This window comes from Salvia splendens, chromosome 3, assembly GCF_004379255.2.
Source record: "Salvia splendens isolate huo1 chromosome 3, SspV2, whole genome shotgun sequence".
Lineage (NCBI taxonomy): Eukaryota > Viridiplantae > Streptophyta > Magnoliopsida > Lamiales > Lamiaceae > Salvia > Salvia splendens.
In genome coordinates this window covers 27611261-27627375 of record NC_056034.1, presented here as the reverse complement: position 1 = coordinate 27627375, position 16115 = coordinate 27611261, and the positions used below count along the sequence as shown (strand labels likewise).

The 16115-nt window shown below is 37.7% G+C and overlaps 1 long non-coding RNA gene across 1 annotated transcript; it reads right to left on the bottom strand.

The window, feature by feature from the left end:
* Positions 1 to 14646: 14646 nt before the first annotated feature.
* LOC121794949 lies at positions 14647 to 15656 on the bottom strand. Its single transcript, XR_006049378.1, has 2 exons — positions 15471 to 15656; positions 14647 to 14847 (listed from the first exon to the last, which is right to left on the bottom strand). It is a non-coding gene; the product is annotated as an uncharacterized LOC121794949 (long non-coding RNA).
* Positions 15657 to 16115: the final 459 nt, after the last annotated feature.

The window sequence follows — 16115 nt, the reverse complement described above, 5'->3', positions numbered from 1 at the left end:
TTAAATTAGAATTTTAAGTGTAATGAGACATCACTTAATAAAGGAGCTCTTAACTTAAACTAACATATTAATTGAATGCATTAATTCTAACTTAAACTATAAATAGTGTAAGGATTTGTGACGAGCCGAAAAGCAACAGTGCAAGTAACATGAGACGGAGGGAGTATAATATAACGATAGTAATAAGCGTTATAGTAATAATATAGTAACTAGGAAAGTATAGATAAAATTTAGAGGATGATAATTATATGTATCATAATAAATAATTACATAAAAAAATATAAAATAAATGAATTATTAGTTGGTTTAAATAAAAATATTAATATTCTATGTGTTCTTATTTTTCCATGTGGGGCTTGTGGTGGAGTGGTTAAGCTCTTGTTAATTTGAGTGGAGGTCATGAGTTCAAGCCCTTCCAACAACAAGTTTTTAAAATTTTGAACAGAAAAAGCAAAAACCGGTTTCCGGCCAGACCGGTTCAAACGATTCTCGGTGGCTCAACCTCACACTGGTCTAAATAGGTAAAGCGGACCGGACTACCTACTGGTTCGCGGTCAGACCGGTCGAACCGGCCGGTTCGGTTTTTAAAACACTGCTACAAACTATATTTTTAGCTTATTCATGTTAGAGTTTAGTATACTGAAATCATCTTTCGAATGTTTGTATATATAATAACTCTTCTATCCATTTTTACCATTTAATGAGAAAGAATATTTTGTTACAATGTGTTTTGCTTATGTGTTGCTTATGTATTTATGAGATGTTGAAATGTGTTTTCCATTTAAATACATAGCTTAAGCAAAACGAGTCTAAGTCTTCTGCATAGTAGACGAGTTGTGAGTGGCGTTCACAGTAGGTAACTTGTCAGTTCTTGCAGAAGGAAAACTGTTTCACAACCTAGATTGACTTTGACTACCTATCGAGAAAGGTTACGACGTCAGTCCGAAAGTTTCCTTACCTAAGGAAATGAACGGCGTCGGTGTGGTATAGCACTGAAAGGATTAAACAGTGAGATAAGTCTTTCTAGGCTATTTACTAAAAGACGAGGTCTCAGTGATTGTCATTTCTTAATCATTGTTGACATAACACTGAGCATACGATATTAATTGAAAACTATGTTGACTTATCAAATGGTGAGGGGATTTCGTTGCCCAAGAATCTTGATAGATTGGGTAGTGATCATTAATGTCTATGTGGTCAGTTGGAATTTATTCCATGAATAAATTGAAAACTCAAGAGGTGTTTAGAAAAAGGCTTTATTATTCAGAAAACTGGTCAGTTGGAATTTATTCCATGAATAATAAATAATGTTTCTAAACTAGACCACTCTTGGAAAAAGTATTTAATTAATAAAAGTCAGATAGCAGACTTGATATTAATTAATGGATATTTAGATCTTATACACGGGAAATGATTTAATTAAAGAGGAAGTCCCAGAATACTCTTAATTTCGGTTTGGACGGGCAGTGAATATTATATCTATAGTGGATGATAATAATATTTAAGTTTGAGCTTGAATTATATTGTTTTTAATTTAATTAGTGAAAGCCTTAACTGTGGCCCAATCCAATCCTCCACAGATCCCTGGTCTGGCCCAAAATAATTAGCTTAATATAAAAGGGAGAAGAAGAGAAGACAGATTATTATTCTACCGATATTTTTTCATTCTCTGCGTTTTGAGAGAGAGAGCAAAATATCAACATATTCAAAACTAAGGTTCCAGATTTTTGTCTTCAATTCTTCTCCAGCTTTTGAGGATTTGACAAGTTTTGCCCACACAAAGGTTAATTCCGAGTTAAAGGGAACATATCAGAAGATCCGTGGTAGAGATCGATTGAAGGAGTTCGAATTCAATTACTTGAATTCATACGGTAAATCGTTCTATTTAATTTCATATATATTCAGTATGATCTGTGATTATATGTGATAAGACTCATTTCATGCATCGGTTTAAGGGTGAAATACATGTTACTTGATCGGTTTATCGCGCAAAATAAGTGTTAAATGTGCAGAAATACCACTTAACCAAGGCAGCAAGGCCGAACTGATCAAGCAAGTAAAAAAGGCGATAAAAGGCCAAGAATCGGGGGAGTTGATCAAGGGGGAGCGATCAAGCAGTTAGGTGGGCACCGCTGGCTTCTAGAAGAAGAACACGTGAGGAAATGAGCTGGATATATCGCACCACTTTGTTATCTAGGACGACGTTCTAGAAGGGGACACGTGCTGGAATATGAGACGCAAGGACGGAGCTGAGTCAGAATCTGTTACCAAAAAGCGTCGTCATTCTAGAAGAACAGCACGTAGCAATCAATGAGTCGCTCACTCTCAGAATGAGCGAATATTCCCTGTCAAGATCGTTATCCAGCTGGCGGCCGAATCGAGCTTATAGTGTGCCACCACAAGAAGGCATCCGAGACTTTACTTTCCGTCTAGTTTAGCTTGGCTTAGTTATTTAGCGTAGTTTAGTTCAGCTCTCTAGCTTAGTTTAGTTCGGCTCTCTAGCTTAGTTTAGTTCAACTCTCTAGCTTAGTTAGATAGCTTAGTTTAAAGGGCGACCGAAAGGGAGCGCTGCAGAATACTCATTTCTGTTAGCGTTATCTTAAGTTCCCCGCTGAGATTTTTCTCAGTTTTTACCGCTTTCTTAGATTCCAAAGTGTTAGCTTAGTTTAAATTTCACGTTGTACTCAGCTTTTAGTTTAATCAAAGTTATTTTCGCTTTAATCCGCGCATTTACTTTTCTGTTATTACTTGCAATTCACTTGATCCAGTATTTAATTTCCATTGATCAAGTTAGCTAGTTTAATTCTGTCTAGATTAAAAACAGTAGTTAAAAACTCCCAAGTTAAAGCGTGGCAGCAGCCAACCCCCCTGTTCACTACTCACACACTTGACACACCAACTTCTCTGTGGGATCGACCCCGAACTTGCTGCTTTACTATTAAAGTTGTGCAAAATTGGGAGTTATAAATTACTTTGGCAAGGCGGAAAGGACGAGAGCTAGATTGCATTGATTAAGTGGCAACGACATTTGCTAACTGATCCAATCGGTTCGGTTATCATTCCATTTAACTTGATCCGCATTCTATTCTTGTTTTCGACCTCTTTCCAAGTCCTTCAAATATGCTTATGAACATATTTCTAGTTTACAATCTGATAAAAGCATGTTTAGATGTAAATCTTTCAATCAAACTAAATAGATTTCCGCTGCAAAACCAACAATTCAATCATGTGTAACTAAACTCATAGAATTTTAGGGATGTGTTAGTAACGACTTTGGTTATACAATTCTTATTTATTTAATATCTGTTTTGTTCATTACTTCACTTCTATTCTACGTGTTGGATAATTGCTTCACGTTTGAGTGACACATTCTATGATGATCTATTGACTTGCAACATAATCGTGAGAGGAGGTTTGCGTGTTAGAAGGACAACTAAGCCATGGTATGAGTAACTGGTCGACGAAGATTAAGTTCTTGTCGGAGGTGTGGCTTGAGGCCGGAGATAAGACAGACAACAGTGTAGATTCAGAGACCTCCCCCTGTGATTTTATTGAGCAATCTCTCAAAATCTATTTGATAGGCAAGGACAATGGTGAATTGACGCAACTTTGAAAGGGAACTAAAGTAATCTTCAAAGTGATCAGGGTCAAAGTGTACACGAACGTGAGACACGATGTCATCCCATGAGACTAGAAGTCCATTTCCATGCATCCACCGGAACCATTCGGAGGCAGAAACTTCCAAGCAGAGGCCGACCAGGCTTTGCCGCTCATCATGGGGTGTGTTATAGAAGGAAAAATATTCCTCTATATGATACATCCACCCCGACGGAGTCTTGTCCATCAAATTTGGGAAGGTCGAGGCGGAGTTGGAGATCACGGGAGTTGGGAATGTCGAGTGCCTCCGACATAGGGCGAAATGGGGGCGGTGGGGGAAGGCGGGGATAGTGCCGAAAGGTGGTGGTCGGAAATTTGGTGGCATGGAAAGTGTATGTGGAGGGGGTAGCGAAAGAGCTGGAGAAAAAGTGGTGGCTGGTATGGGGGGAAATGTGTGGGGAGAATGAAGTACGGTGAGGAGTTGATCAAATTGTTGTGAGTTGTGAGTTGTGGACGATCAAATTGTTGTTGGATTGGGAGGGGAAGAGAGGGAAAGTGATCGATATTTGGGGTAGTAGTGGCAGGTTATATGATAGAAGAGGGGGAAGAAGTATGTTTGTGAGGAGGAAGAGGAGTATTGGTATGCATTCTGGGAGGAAAGTGAGCAATGAAAGCACCATTTGATATAAACTTGAATCCCTTTGAGTTGATTCTAACTCCAAAGAAGAAGACGTATGAAAATTGAAAGAACTTGACAATATAAATGAAATGGAAATATGCTTTTTACTTGCTTGATGAAATTAATGCCATAAAATCCTACCTTATTTATAGAGAACAAAGACAACAGTTTGCAACTAATTAGCTAAATGGGAAACGAGAGCTAATGCAGATGGAAGTGGAGATAATGGAGAAGTGGAGATATGCTAATTAATCTAACAACTTTGCAGCTAACGACTTGGTCAATAGCCCTAGATGAAGTCTTTCACATAGTTGGGCCTTCGTGGGTTATGGATTGAGCGGCGACGTTGGGCATAGGCAGGAGTAGTTGGGCTGCTTCGAATCACAAAATGAGTCCATTTTTTACTTAAAAATATGTGTTAACATAATGCAATAAAGCACTTCAATTTGATTTACATCAAGTATCACTTCATCATCACTACGATACCTATTCTTTTGATTTTCGCACATTTGTTTCGATGTGGTTACAACGATTTTAAATTGTACAAACTATCATCAATCCACTTAGAATGATTTTTTTGCCAAGCGTCATAGTCGAGCAAGACAACAATTCTTGTCTCTCTATCACTTGGTGCAAGTGGCTCGTCTTCTTTGAGGAAATTAATAATGCCTAATGTTGTTAAGTAATACAACCTCTTCTGCCGCCACCTCTTGCAGTCAGTTTATCCAACTTCCATGGCTTCTCGGTAGACGACATCGTTCTTGGTGTCATTGGTACTAACGTCACCCCATGATAAGAGCTAACATTTGTGTTAACCACAAAGGGCCCCATATTCGTGTTGACGATAGAGGGCCCCACATTCATGTTGAGCCTGAATGATTCAAGATTTGTGTTGAGCCCTAAGGTCCTCAGACTCGATCCAATCAAGGATCCTATAGAACCATTAAAAGTGGAACCAACTGATCCACTCGAGGTAGATCCATTAGAGGGCATAAAGGGGTTTACTAAGACCAAAGTGGTATTGATGAAGTACTTGAACCGTCGACGTTGAGGATCGATAATTTGTTGGCCAACACAACGATAGGCATGGTGGATGGAACAACGGTAGCAATAGTAAATTGTCCAATCGTCATCATAAGGTTAGAGATGCTCAAGGTTTATGGTACTGGCGGTTTAACGTAAAACCATAACCGGAGGTTACTATTCCAAACCAGAACCGTGAGATTTAAAAGGAGTCAAAGCCATCACTTTTTGGAACTGTGGGCCAGTTCACGTTCCAAAATTCCATAACTGACACAGTGCCGGAACTGCCGGTTCCAAACAGAACTGCAAAAAACCATTGGAAAACTGTGAAACCGAGCCGAAACCAAAAATCATCGGAAACCGTCTATTTAGAACCGTGAAAAACTATAAAAAAAAACCGCCGATTTAAAACCGAAACCGAAACTGGCAGTTTTGGAACTGGAACCGTACCGCAAAACAACTTCGCAGATCGGTTTTGGGTAGGCAATTTCTAAAATCGGAACTGGCGGTTCCGAACCATAACCGCTGGTTACCATGGGCATCTTTACATAAGGGTGATTAGTTTCGAAAGCTATTAGTACAGTTTAATCAGAACGCCTTCTTCAACGACACGTATATCTTAAACTCTAGTCGGATGTAATATAACCCAAAAGAAGAATGGAGAAATTATAGTACACAAAAATAAATTGAACTATAACAGAAACGACACACCCGTAAAGGTGTAAACTGATTCGAGGAGAACACTTTCCACCAGTGGCGGATGCATGATTTTGATATAAATTAATGTTTACAATTATTGTATATTTTTCGCGTTAATGACGCTAGAAACAACCACGAAATTAACAGTGTGGAGCTAAGAAATACAAATTAAACTACTGATGATGACAATGTCAACGTTGAAATAATTGAAGAATAAATATTTTTTTAGATAAAAAGCATAACTTTAAAATTAAAGTTACTAATGTTATATAATACTCCCCCTGTCTCTCTGTAGCTGAGTCGTATTCTTTTTTGGCAAAAAGCAACAACTTTTCTACTCTCTTACTTAACTCTCTCTTACTTTATTCTCTCTTCATCTTTTTACCTTTTTCCTTTTCTACTTTATTATTCATTTACTTACGTCACTTAACACAATTTTTCTTAAATCCTGTGCTGAAAAGAAACGTCTTTACTACTGAGAACGGAGGGAGCATATATAAACATATTTATGGTGTATAAAATTTCTTGTGAAAAAATATCTATGAATTAATTACTAGATAATAAATTAACTATTAGAATTACATGAATTAATTGCTAGACACATCAATTAATATAGATATAGGAAACTCTACTACTATAAAATAACAATAAAAAAATTAAGAGAAAAATAAAATTATTTAGGCAACACGATTCGATCCAGCAGCCTAGAGGTTATAAGTCCAACTTGTGAATCAACTAAGCTATATAACCACATGCTACATTTTGAATGAATTTATATACTCCCTCCGTCCCGTCCCACTCTAAGTGAATCATTTTCCTTTTTGGGATGTTCCACTCTAAATGATATATATCTTAAAACAGAAACATCACTCTCTCTACTTTTTTCCTCTCTTTTACTTTATTCTCCCCACTTAACTCACAAAATAACCCGACATAAAATCCCAAGCCGGAATAGAAATACTCCACTTAGAGTGAGACGGATGGAGTATATAGGAATTTTAAAAATGGGTCGGGGTCCCATGGGTCCCCCATGACCCCATGTGGGTCCGTCTCTGCTTTCCACAAGACGAGATACATTCAGGTAGTGCTCTCGGATTGTGTGTCGTCCCCATAGATAAAACGACTACGTTTGTTCATTGTAGCACCACAGAGAGAACAAGCTTCAACAAAATGGATGAAAGTGAGAGCAGAGCTTCGACATAAAATTATGCAGAGATATAGTCTATGCTTTGCGAATGCAGATAATGCTTTGGTGTGTGGAATGCATGGAATGACTAGCCTATTTATAGACCTAGTCCTCTGTATTTGGAGTTGTTGAAGTCAACAGACTTTATGTTTTACATTATGGTTTGACTTTAACGGCCGAGGTGAGGTGGTCAAGACTGGGCTCAGATAAAGCCTAAGCCAAGCCCAAATAATAATTGCCATGATCTAAGTCCAACGCAAACGGCACGCGATACGTAGCTCGAGGCCGCGGCCGAGTCAGGCGGGCTCTACCACCCATCTTAGTCCACTGTAACTATTACATGTAAAAATTTAGCCAATTAAATACATGCCTATGAGACTCTCACCACCAATGTGTAATAATTAACATTATTAATTGATCCCATGATTTTTCTGATAGCTCCTTTATAACCCTGTTTTAGTGATCAACTTTAATCCATTATTTGTCACTCACCGAAAATCGGCTTAGAGAAAATGAATATACGTAACACCCGTACTTTTTAAGTACTAAATAAAATGTATCGTGAAATAGTTAAAGTGAAATTTGTGTCGTCATCCTATGCTTCTCGTTTATTATTAAGTAAATGAGTATAGTAATTATGTGTTTGGGGATTATTTTTTTTGGAACTTGTTTCGATGAAAGTGGCGTCTTTGGAATGCGTTTGATATGAAGTGAGACGTCTCTTTTTACTAAATAATGGAGTTGCTATGAGACAAGTTTGAAAGTTGTAATTCGCGAGGAAAGTGTCGTTGAATTTGTTGCTCGTCGAGTGAAGTGGTTGAAATGGATTTTATAGTACTTGGAATAACACCAAGTTACTACAAGACAAATAATAATTTGTCTAAGCGAGAGCAATTGACCAAAATAAATATATATAAACTTGGGCTGACCCAAGTAAAAATAAATCAATATCTAAATGTCCAGTTTATTTAGAAATTGGGCTATATCCTATGTTCTTTATACAAAATGAAGCCCAATGCTTCAATTATTTTCTCCTAGCCCAAATTTTATTCCCTCCCAGATCATGTTTCTTCTCCTGCATCCAAAAGTCACTGTTTTAATACCTCAATTACGTGTGTTATTTCTTCACCCCTCAAAGTGAAATTTACGCCTACACACCACATACACAATCTGCTCCAAAATTCACATCTTCATCGCAACGAAAGAGAAGTTGTTTCAGTCAATCCTACATTTGTTGGAGGTAATTCTCGTTCATTGTTTTTGAACTCAAGAAGTTTTTCATGGCAGAATTTTCAGCAAGAAAAGAAGTTCTCATTACCAAATCACAGTTTAACAGCCAAAGTTAAACATCTGGCAGATTTAGAACATGATGCATAGAACCCGCATAAAATTGCCTAATCTTTACCAATAACATAACTCGAATAACACGAGGTTCTTGAAGAGAAATAAGAAAAAATAATCGAACTTTAGAAAGAACTTACCTTTAATCGAAGTTCGGGGCTGCCTAATTGAGACGTCCGAGAGAGAGTTTGGAACAGAGGTGATGGCGGTAGAGCAGCAGGCTGCATCACTCGGCGGCGGACAACGGCTGCAACGACGGCGACAGTGATGGCTGGGTAGAGCAGCAGGCGGCATCACTCGGCGGCGTGGCGGTGCACAGCGGCTGAACCAGGGTTGTCCGAGTCAGCATTTCTGCCAGAACTCGGCGGCGATTTGATAACGGAGCAATGGCAGCAACAGAGATGGAATATTTAAATTTATGGGTACTAGCGGCGGATAATTACTCGCACCACGTACATATATCGAAAAAAGCCTGCCGGAGAGTGTGAGGACACCATGAATGGGAGGGAGAGTACGGACAGGAATTGGGAGTGATGAAGTGTGTAAGTAGGTTTGTTTTTAAATTTCTTTTGGCCTTAATAAATTAGGAAAGGTTGGAACAATGGTTTATAAAATGTTTTGGGGTCTAAATTTAATTTCTTTTAAGGGAAATCCCGTTGAATTTTTATTTCATTGATTGGGTTTCACGCGAGAAAGAGCGGTATTTATTTTAATTAATTCCCAAACGATTTTCAAAGAGGATGAAGAAGTACGAGATTGTCGGTACAAGTTCAAAGATGCGAGCGGCCGGCCGGCATCGCCCAACGATGCCTCGGGCGGCCGCGAACAATCGAAATTAACGACGCCCAAGGAAGGAACGAGGATTAATTAAATCAAACGATTTAATTAAAATTTTAAGTTCCAAAGAAATTCCTAAAGAAAAACTAGAAATATTGAACCTTAAGATGTATGCATTCTAAATGTTTATTTTCTCAAGATTGATGTGTACTTTAATTATTTTTTTAAGAAGGTTGTTAGCACGCTCGTTAAGGTCGGATCTAGAAGTTTGTTTAAGGAAATTACTTAGCTATCGAGGTGGGGTCTATTACTTAAACTCTTTTATTTTCAATGTATATGAATATGGTGATATAAGGGAGGTTTAAATGTTATGTCATGTCGTATTTTCTGTTTACGATGGAAATGATTTTAGTGTTTTTCGGCATTTTAAAATAAAACCCGAGGTTCACTCAATGATGGTTTGACCTAACTTTATTGATGAAAATATTTTTTTTGGCATGAGTTCACTTAGTGCATCAAGTACTCAGCCCTGGATGTGTTTTCCATAAGTGCAGGTTGAGACGTGACGAGGACAAGAATGTTGAGCATTGAGACGAAGACCGTATTCAATAAATGTTTCGACTGCTATTTGTGTCTTCATACATAGTAGTGGTCAAACTCTCAAATGCTTCCGCTACTCTAAGTTTTAAACTCTTATGTTTCCTAGAATTGTTGAACTATTTTCAAATAGACTTTGTTGCTTCGTGATTTCAGACTTTGATTTGGTGTTAAAGTTTCATCTTTTGATCCATATGTCGTACTCATACCCTTTGATCGTCCCCCCCTCTTCCCTGCTTCTTAAATCCCCCATTAATCGCGATACACCGTGCTTTCTATCATTAGAAAAGGCGGTCGGGACAATATACCACGATCTTCTACTTTGAACGTACATTGATCTCTTATACTTCATCTGTCCCATAAAAATAGAAACTCTTTCCATTTTAGTCCGTTCTATAAAAATAACACAATTATATTTTTGATAACTTTTCTTCTTTCTAATAAGGTGGGCTCATTCTCCACTAATAATACTCTTATTCTTTTATATTTCTCTCTTATTTTAACAATTTTGTATTAAAACTCGAGCCATCTAAAAATTTCTAATTTTATGGGACGAAGGAGGCATCATATAATTTCACAATTGTGAAATTAAATGTACCGTTGTATGAAGGGCCCGGTCAAAAACCTAATTTGACTGATTGTAATAATACTGATTTATCACAATCATAACTCATAAATTATAAAAATGACGTGAATCACGCTAAAATTCGGCATCAACAACAAATTGAATCACAAGAAATTTTGAATTCGAAAAAACTCAAATATAACTAATCCACCATTCATCTACTACTGAAATTAAAGTTATTAAGACGAATATTTGCACAATTTTATCTTGAAAGAAATGTGTTCGATGAAATTTGAACCAATATATTGAGAGAGAGAAAAGGGGGAAATGTAAATTCTTTAGATTATATTTTACGTAATATTCTCGAATTTGGACAAGTCTGTAACAAACCTTTATTCTGATTAGGATGTGACATCAATCACCATTTAATTAACTTGTATCTAACCTCATTAACTAAAATGTTATATCATCGACTTTGTATATTAGGCCATTGAGTGAAATTTTATGAGCTTATTTCCCAACTTGTATCTAACCTCATTAAACTGTAATGTTATATCATCATCGACTATGGATATTGGGCCATTGAGTGAAATTTTATGAGCGTTTTTACCAATTTTAAACTAAGCCCACAGATCTGATTTCTCACTACTCATTGTATAGTAAATAACTCTTTCTTAAACAAAATATTAGATGATAAATAATCTCCCTGTGCTTTCAAACTCTATAATAAATTCAGATGATATCGCCTCAAGAAAACGTATGAGATCTTAATTTTAGTTTTGTAATATCCATTTTCATTTTTGTTAGTATGCCTTGAATTTGTTTCCTAATTGGGATAAGATTATGCTTCCTAATTGGGATAGGATAATGTTTCCGAATTAGGATATGATCTAATGTGTGCCGATTTATATATGAGTAGAGCATATAATTCTGTGTGATCGTGATCTTAGATCTGAAATCAGTAACTGCAGTCATAATACAATTTGTTCTCCGTTCTTGCCCGTAGATGTAGCCAATTGGCGAACCACGTAAATTCTGTGTCTCTTTATGTTATTTCATTTGTCGATTACACAATTGCTCTATTCTGCCATAACAAACTGGTATTAGAGCCTGGTTTTCGGACTAGGGTTTTGAATTCCGCGGTTGCAACCAAGGATATGACCAAGCTGTGGCATATGAGGTTCGGTCATATGGGAGAACGTGGCATGAGAATCATGTCAAATCGTGATTTTCTTTCTGGGCATAAAGTGCAGAAACTTGATTTCTGCGAACACTGTGTATTTGGGAAGCTTCATCGCAACAAGTTTCCAAAGAAGGGTGTTCATCGAACGAAAGGGACATTTGACTACATTCATATGGATTGTTGGGGTCCCTCACGTGTTGAATCTATTGGAAGACACAAGTATTTTGTGTCGATGATTGATGACTACTCGAGGATGACTTGGGTGATTATGATGAAACGTAAAGGTGAAAGCATTCAATAAGTTCAAAGAGTGGAAGACTCTGATTGAAAACCAGACAAAGAAGAAGATCAAGCGATTGAGAACAGATAACGGTCTGGAATTTTGTTCGTCTGAGTTCAATGAGTTCTGCAGGAGTGAAGGGATCGTTCGACATCACACCGTTAGACATACACCACAGCAGAATGGTGTGGCAGAACGCATGAATCAGATATTGTTGGAGAGAGCAAGATGCATGCTCTTTCATGCTGGTTTGACTAGGAAGTTTTGGGCAGAGGCAGTAAACACGACGTGTTATCAGATCAACCGTGGTCCTCACACTGTCATTGACTGTAAGATACCTTACAAGGTAGGTCTAATGATATGCCTGCAGATTATTCTTCGCTTAGAGTTTTTGGTTGTACTGTTTATTATCATGTCAGTGAGGGTAAACTAGAACCGAGAGCTAAGAAGGGTATTAGTTATGGGAATGGAGTTAAGGGATACATAATCTGGTCGCCTTCAGAGGATAGAATTATTCTCAGTCGGAATGTGGTGTTTGATGAAAATTCTATGCTTAACTCTACTGTGAAGTCTATTGCTGCAGAGGATTTGGAAGGTGTTCATAAACAGGTGGAGCTGCAAGTCACTCACGATGAGAGTGAATCACAACTCCAAGGTGGAGAAGATCAACACACTACTGCTGAAGCTACTATTGATACTACTAGTTCTGATGTTCATCCAAAAGCTCGTCAGAGAAGCATTGCTATTGACAGAGCTAGGAGGACAGGTGTGAAGCATCCGTTGAAGTACGGCTTTGAGGACATGATGGCATATGCACTATAAGTTTCCAGTGAGGTGGAAGATGAACCATTTACTGAAGAACCATCCACCTATAAGGAAGCTGTTTCGAGCAGTGAGCGTGCTAAATAGCTCGCTGCAATGGAAGAAGAAATGAAATCACTATGGAAGAATCTGACATGGGAGCTAGTCAAACGGCCTAAGGGGAGAATGATTGTTACTTGCAAATGTATCTTCAAGAAGAAGGAAGAGACCACAGTAGATGAGGGTATTAGATACAAAGCTCGACTAGTTGCAAGAGGGTTTACGCAGAAGGAAGGGGGTTGACTACAATGAGATTTTCTCGCCAGTGGTCAGACACACTTCCATCAGAGTGTTACTAGCAATAGTTGCACATAATGATCTGGAACTTGAGCAACTAGACGTGAAGACAACTTTCCTACACTGATTGCTTGAAGAAGATATCTACATGACTCAGCCAGAGGGATTCGTGGTTCCTGGCAAGGAGGATTATGTTTGCAAGCTGAAGAAGTCCTTGTATGGACTAAAGCAGTCTCCGAGGCAATGGTATAAGAGATTTGACAGCTACATGGTCCAGTTGGGATACAACAGGAGTCCGTATGATTGTTGTGTGTATCATAACAAAGCTGATGATGGTTCCGTGATCTATCTCGTTCTGTATGTAGATGATATGCTTATAGCTGCAAAGTCGAAGTCCAAAATTCAGAAGTTGAAAGCTCATCTCAGTGCTGAATTTGATATGAAGGATTTGGGTGTTGCGAAGAAAATTCTGGGCATGGAGATATCTAGGGAAAGAGCAAAGAAGAAGATCTGTTTGTCACAGAAGAGCTACATTGAGAAGATTCTGTCAAGATTTGGCATGTCTGGAGCTAAACCTATTGATACTCCAAGTGCTACAAATATTCATCTGTCATCGGATAATGCACCGAAATCTGAAGTTGAGGAGGAGTACATGTCTCAAGTCCCGTACTCTAATGCAGTAGGGAGTTTGATGTACGCTATGGTCTGTACTAGACCAGACATAGCACAGGCTGTTAGTGTTGTCAACATGTTAATGGGACATCCGGGAAAGGAGCACTGGCATGCCGTGAAGAGAATTTTTCGCTACTTGAGAGATGCGTTGACAGAAGCTGCTAAAGAGGGAATATGGTTGAAAGGGCTAGTTGGTGATCTTGGTTTAAATCAAGATCAAGCTGTTGTGTTCTGCGATAGTCAGAGTGCTATTTGTTTAGCCAAAGATCAAGTCCACCATGAGAGGACTAAACATATTGATGTGAGGTATCATTTTCTGAAGAATGAGAAAAGAATTGAGGTGAAGAAAGTTGGCACTGCTGATAATCCTGCTGATATGTTCACCAAGCCAGTCCCACAGAGCAAGTTTCAATATTGTTTGGACTTGCTTAATGTCATGAGCTGTTAGTTGCCCGTGGAGGGCAAATTTGAGGCAAGGATGAAAAAGTTTGTTTCTTTGGTATTATGATGATGCATCTGGAAGGAGGATTCAAGTCAAGGTGGAGATTTGTTAGTATGTCTTGAATTTGTTTCCTAATTGGAATAAGATTATGCTTCCTAATTGGGATATGATTATGTTTCCGAATTAGGATAGGATCTCATGTGTGCATATTTATATATGAGTAGAGCACATAATTCTGTGTGATCGTGATCTTAGATCTGAAATCTGTAACTGCAGTCATAATACAATTTGTTCTCCGCTCTTGCCCGTGGATGTAGCCAATTGGCGAAGCACGTAAATTCAGTGTCTCTTTACATTCTTTCGTTTGTCGATTACACAATTGCTCTATTCTGCCGTAACAATTTTTATCCCATATCAAATTCAATTTTCTTACTATTCACGCTTTCTTCCGTTCACCAAATAACTCGAGCCAAATCACCATCAAAATTTGAAAAAATAGACAAGAAGTAAGAAAACTATACATATATCATTACAACTGAAAGAAAACTATACATATATCATATATATATATCGAAATATGTTATTGAAATTTCCAAGGAACACAATGAAGTTTGGAGCATGATCCGTTCCACGAAGATGTACATGATTCTTCTGCGCCATCACAACACTTGCATACCACTCCCAGTGTTGCAAATGTTCTCTTATCACCTGTTCATCGTCGTCGTCATCATCATCATGTTGGGATTATTTAACAAAAATAAGGAGCACCATAGTTATTTATATCTACAAGACAATGTTTGGGCTTTACTTACTGATCCTGGAATATATTTCCTCCGTCCGCCATTTAAACTACCTTTTTGATTAGGCACAAATTTTAAGAAATTATTTAACTTTGTGAAAAAAAAATAAATAGAGAAAGTGAGTGAAATGTGAGACCCATTTAAAATACTCCCCCCGTCCATGACTAATAGTCTCATTTTGCTATTTTATATTGTCCATAAAAAATAGTTCTATTTCTAAAAATGAAAAGTTTTTCTCATACTTTACCACTTTTTCTCCTTTCTCCTATACTTTACCCATTTTTTCTCCACATCTTTCTTACTCTACCTACTTTTTCTCCGTCTTTCTTACTTTATCAATTTTTTCATTAACACTCGTGTTTTTCACAAATGTGACTATTTTTAATGGACGGATGGAGTATTAGTTTTATATAAAAAGTTGGTGGAATGTGAGGTCCACGTAATAGATCATGGACAACTCAAAATTGCAAAATGGTTATTTAAATGGTTGATAGGGAAGTATATACTTACAAGAGAGAGAGAAGTTGTTACCTTGTTGAAATCGGAAGGGAATTGTCCGTATTGCTTCACCTCTGCTGGTTTCTGGAATTGCTAAACATGCTACAAGCAAAATCAAATAGAAGCTCCTCCTTGTCTGAAACAAGCCCATAGATTCTGGATTGGGGTTTTTGTCTTAAAAATATTTATGAGTTTGAGTCGTTGTGGTGGTGTGAGTGATTTGAATTTTGATGTAATTATAAAGCAAGTCGATTTCTCTACGGGTCTTTTATTAACTTCTAGAGAGCCACTATTTCTAGAAGCAGAATCCAGACAACACATATTCTTACATGCCCCTTTCTATTTGGAACCTTCCTCATATTTAATACTCCCTCCGTCCCGATTAATTGTCACTCTTTAACCGGGCACGGATTTTAAGAAATGTAAAGAAAAGTTGGTTGAAAAAGTTAGTGGAATGTGTGACCCACTTTTTTATATTGGTTTTCTAATAAAATGTGAGTGAAGTGAGTTAGTGGAATGTAGGATCTATTTACCATTTATGGTAAAAATGATGTGTGACAATTATTGAGGGACGGACCGAAATGGAAAAGTGCGACAATTATTGAGGGACGGATCGAAATGAAAAATAGTGACAATTAATCGGGAACGGAGGGAGTATTACGCCAATTTGTTTTCAGA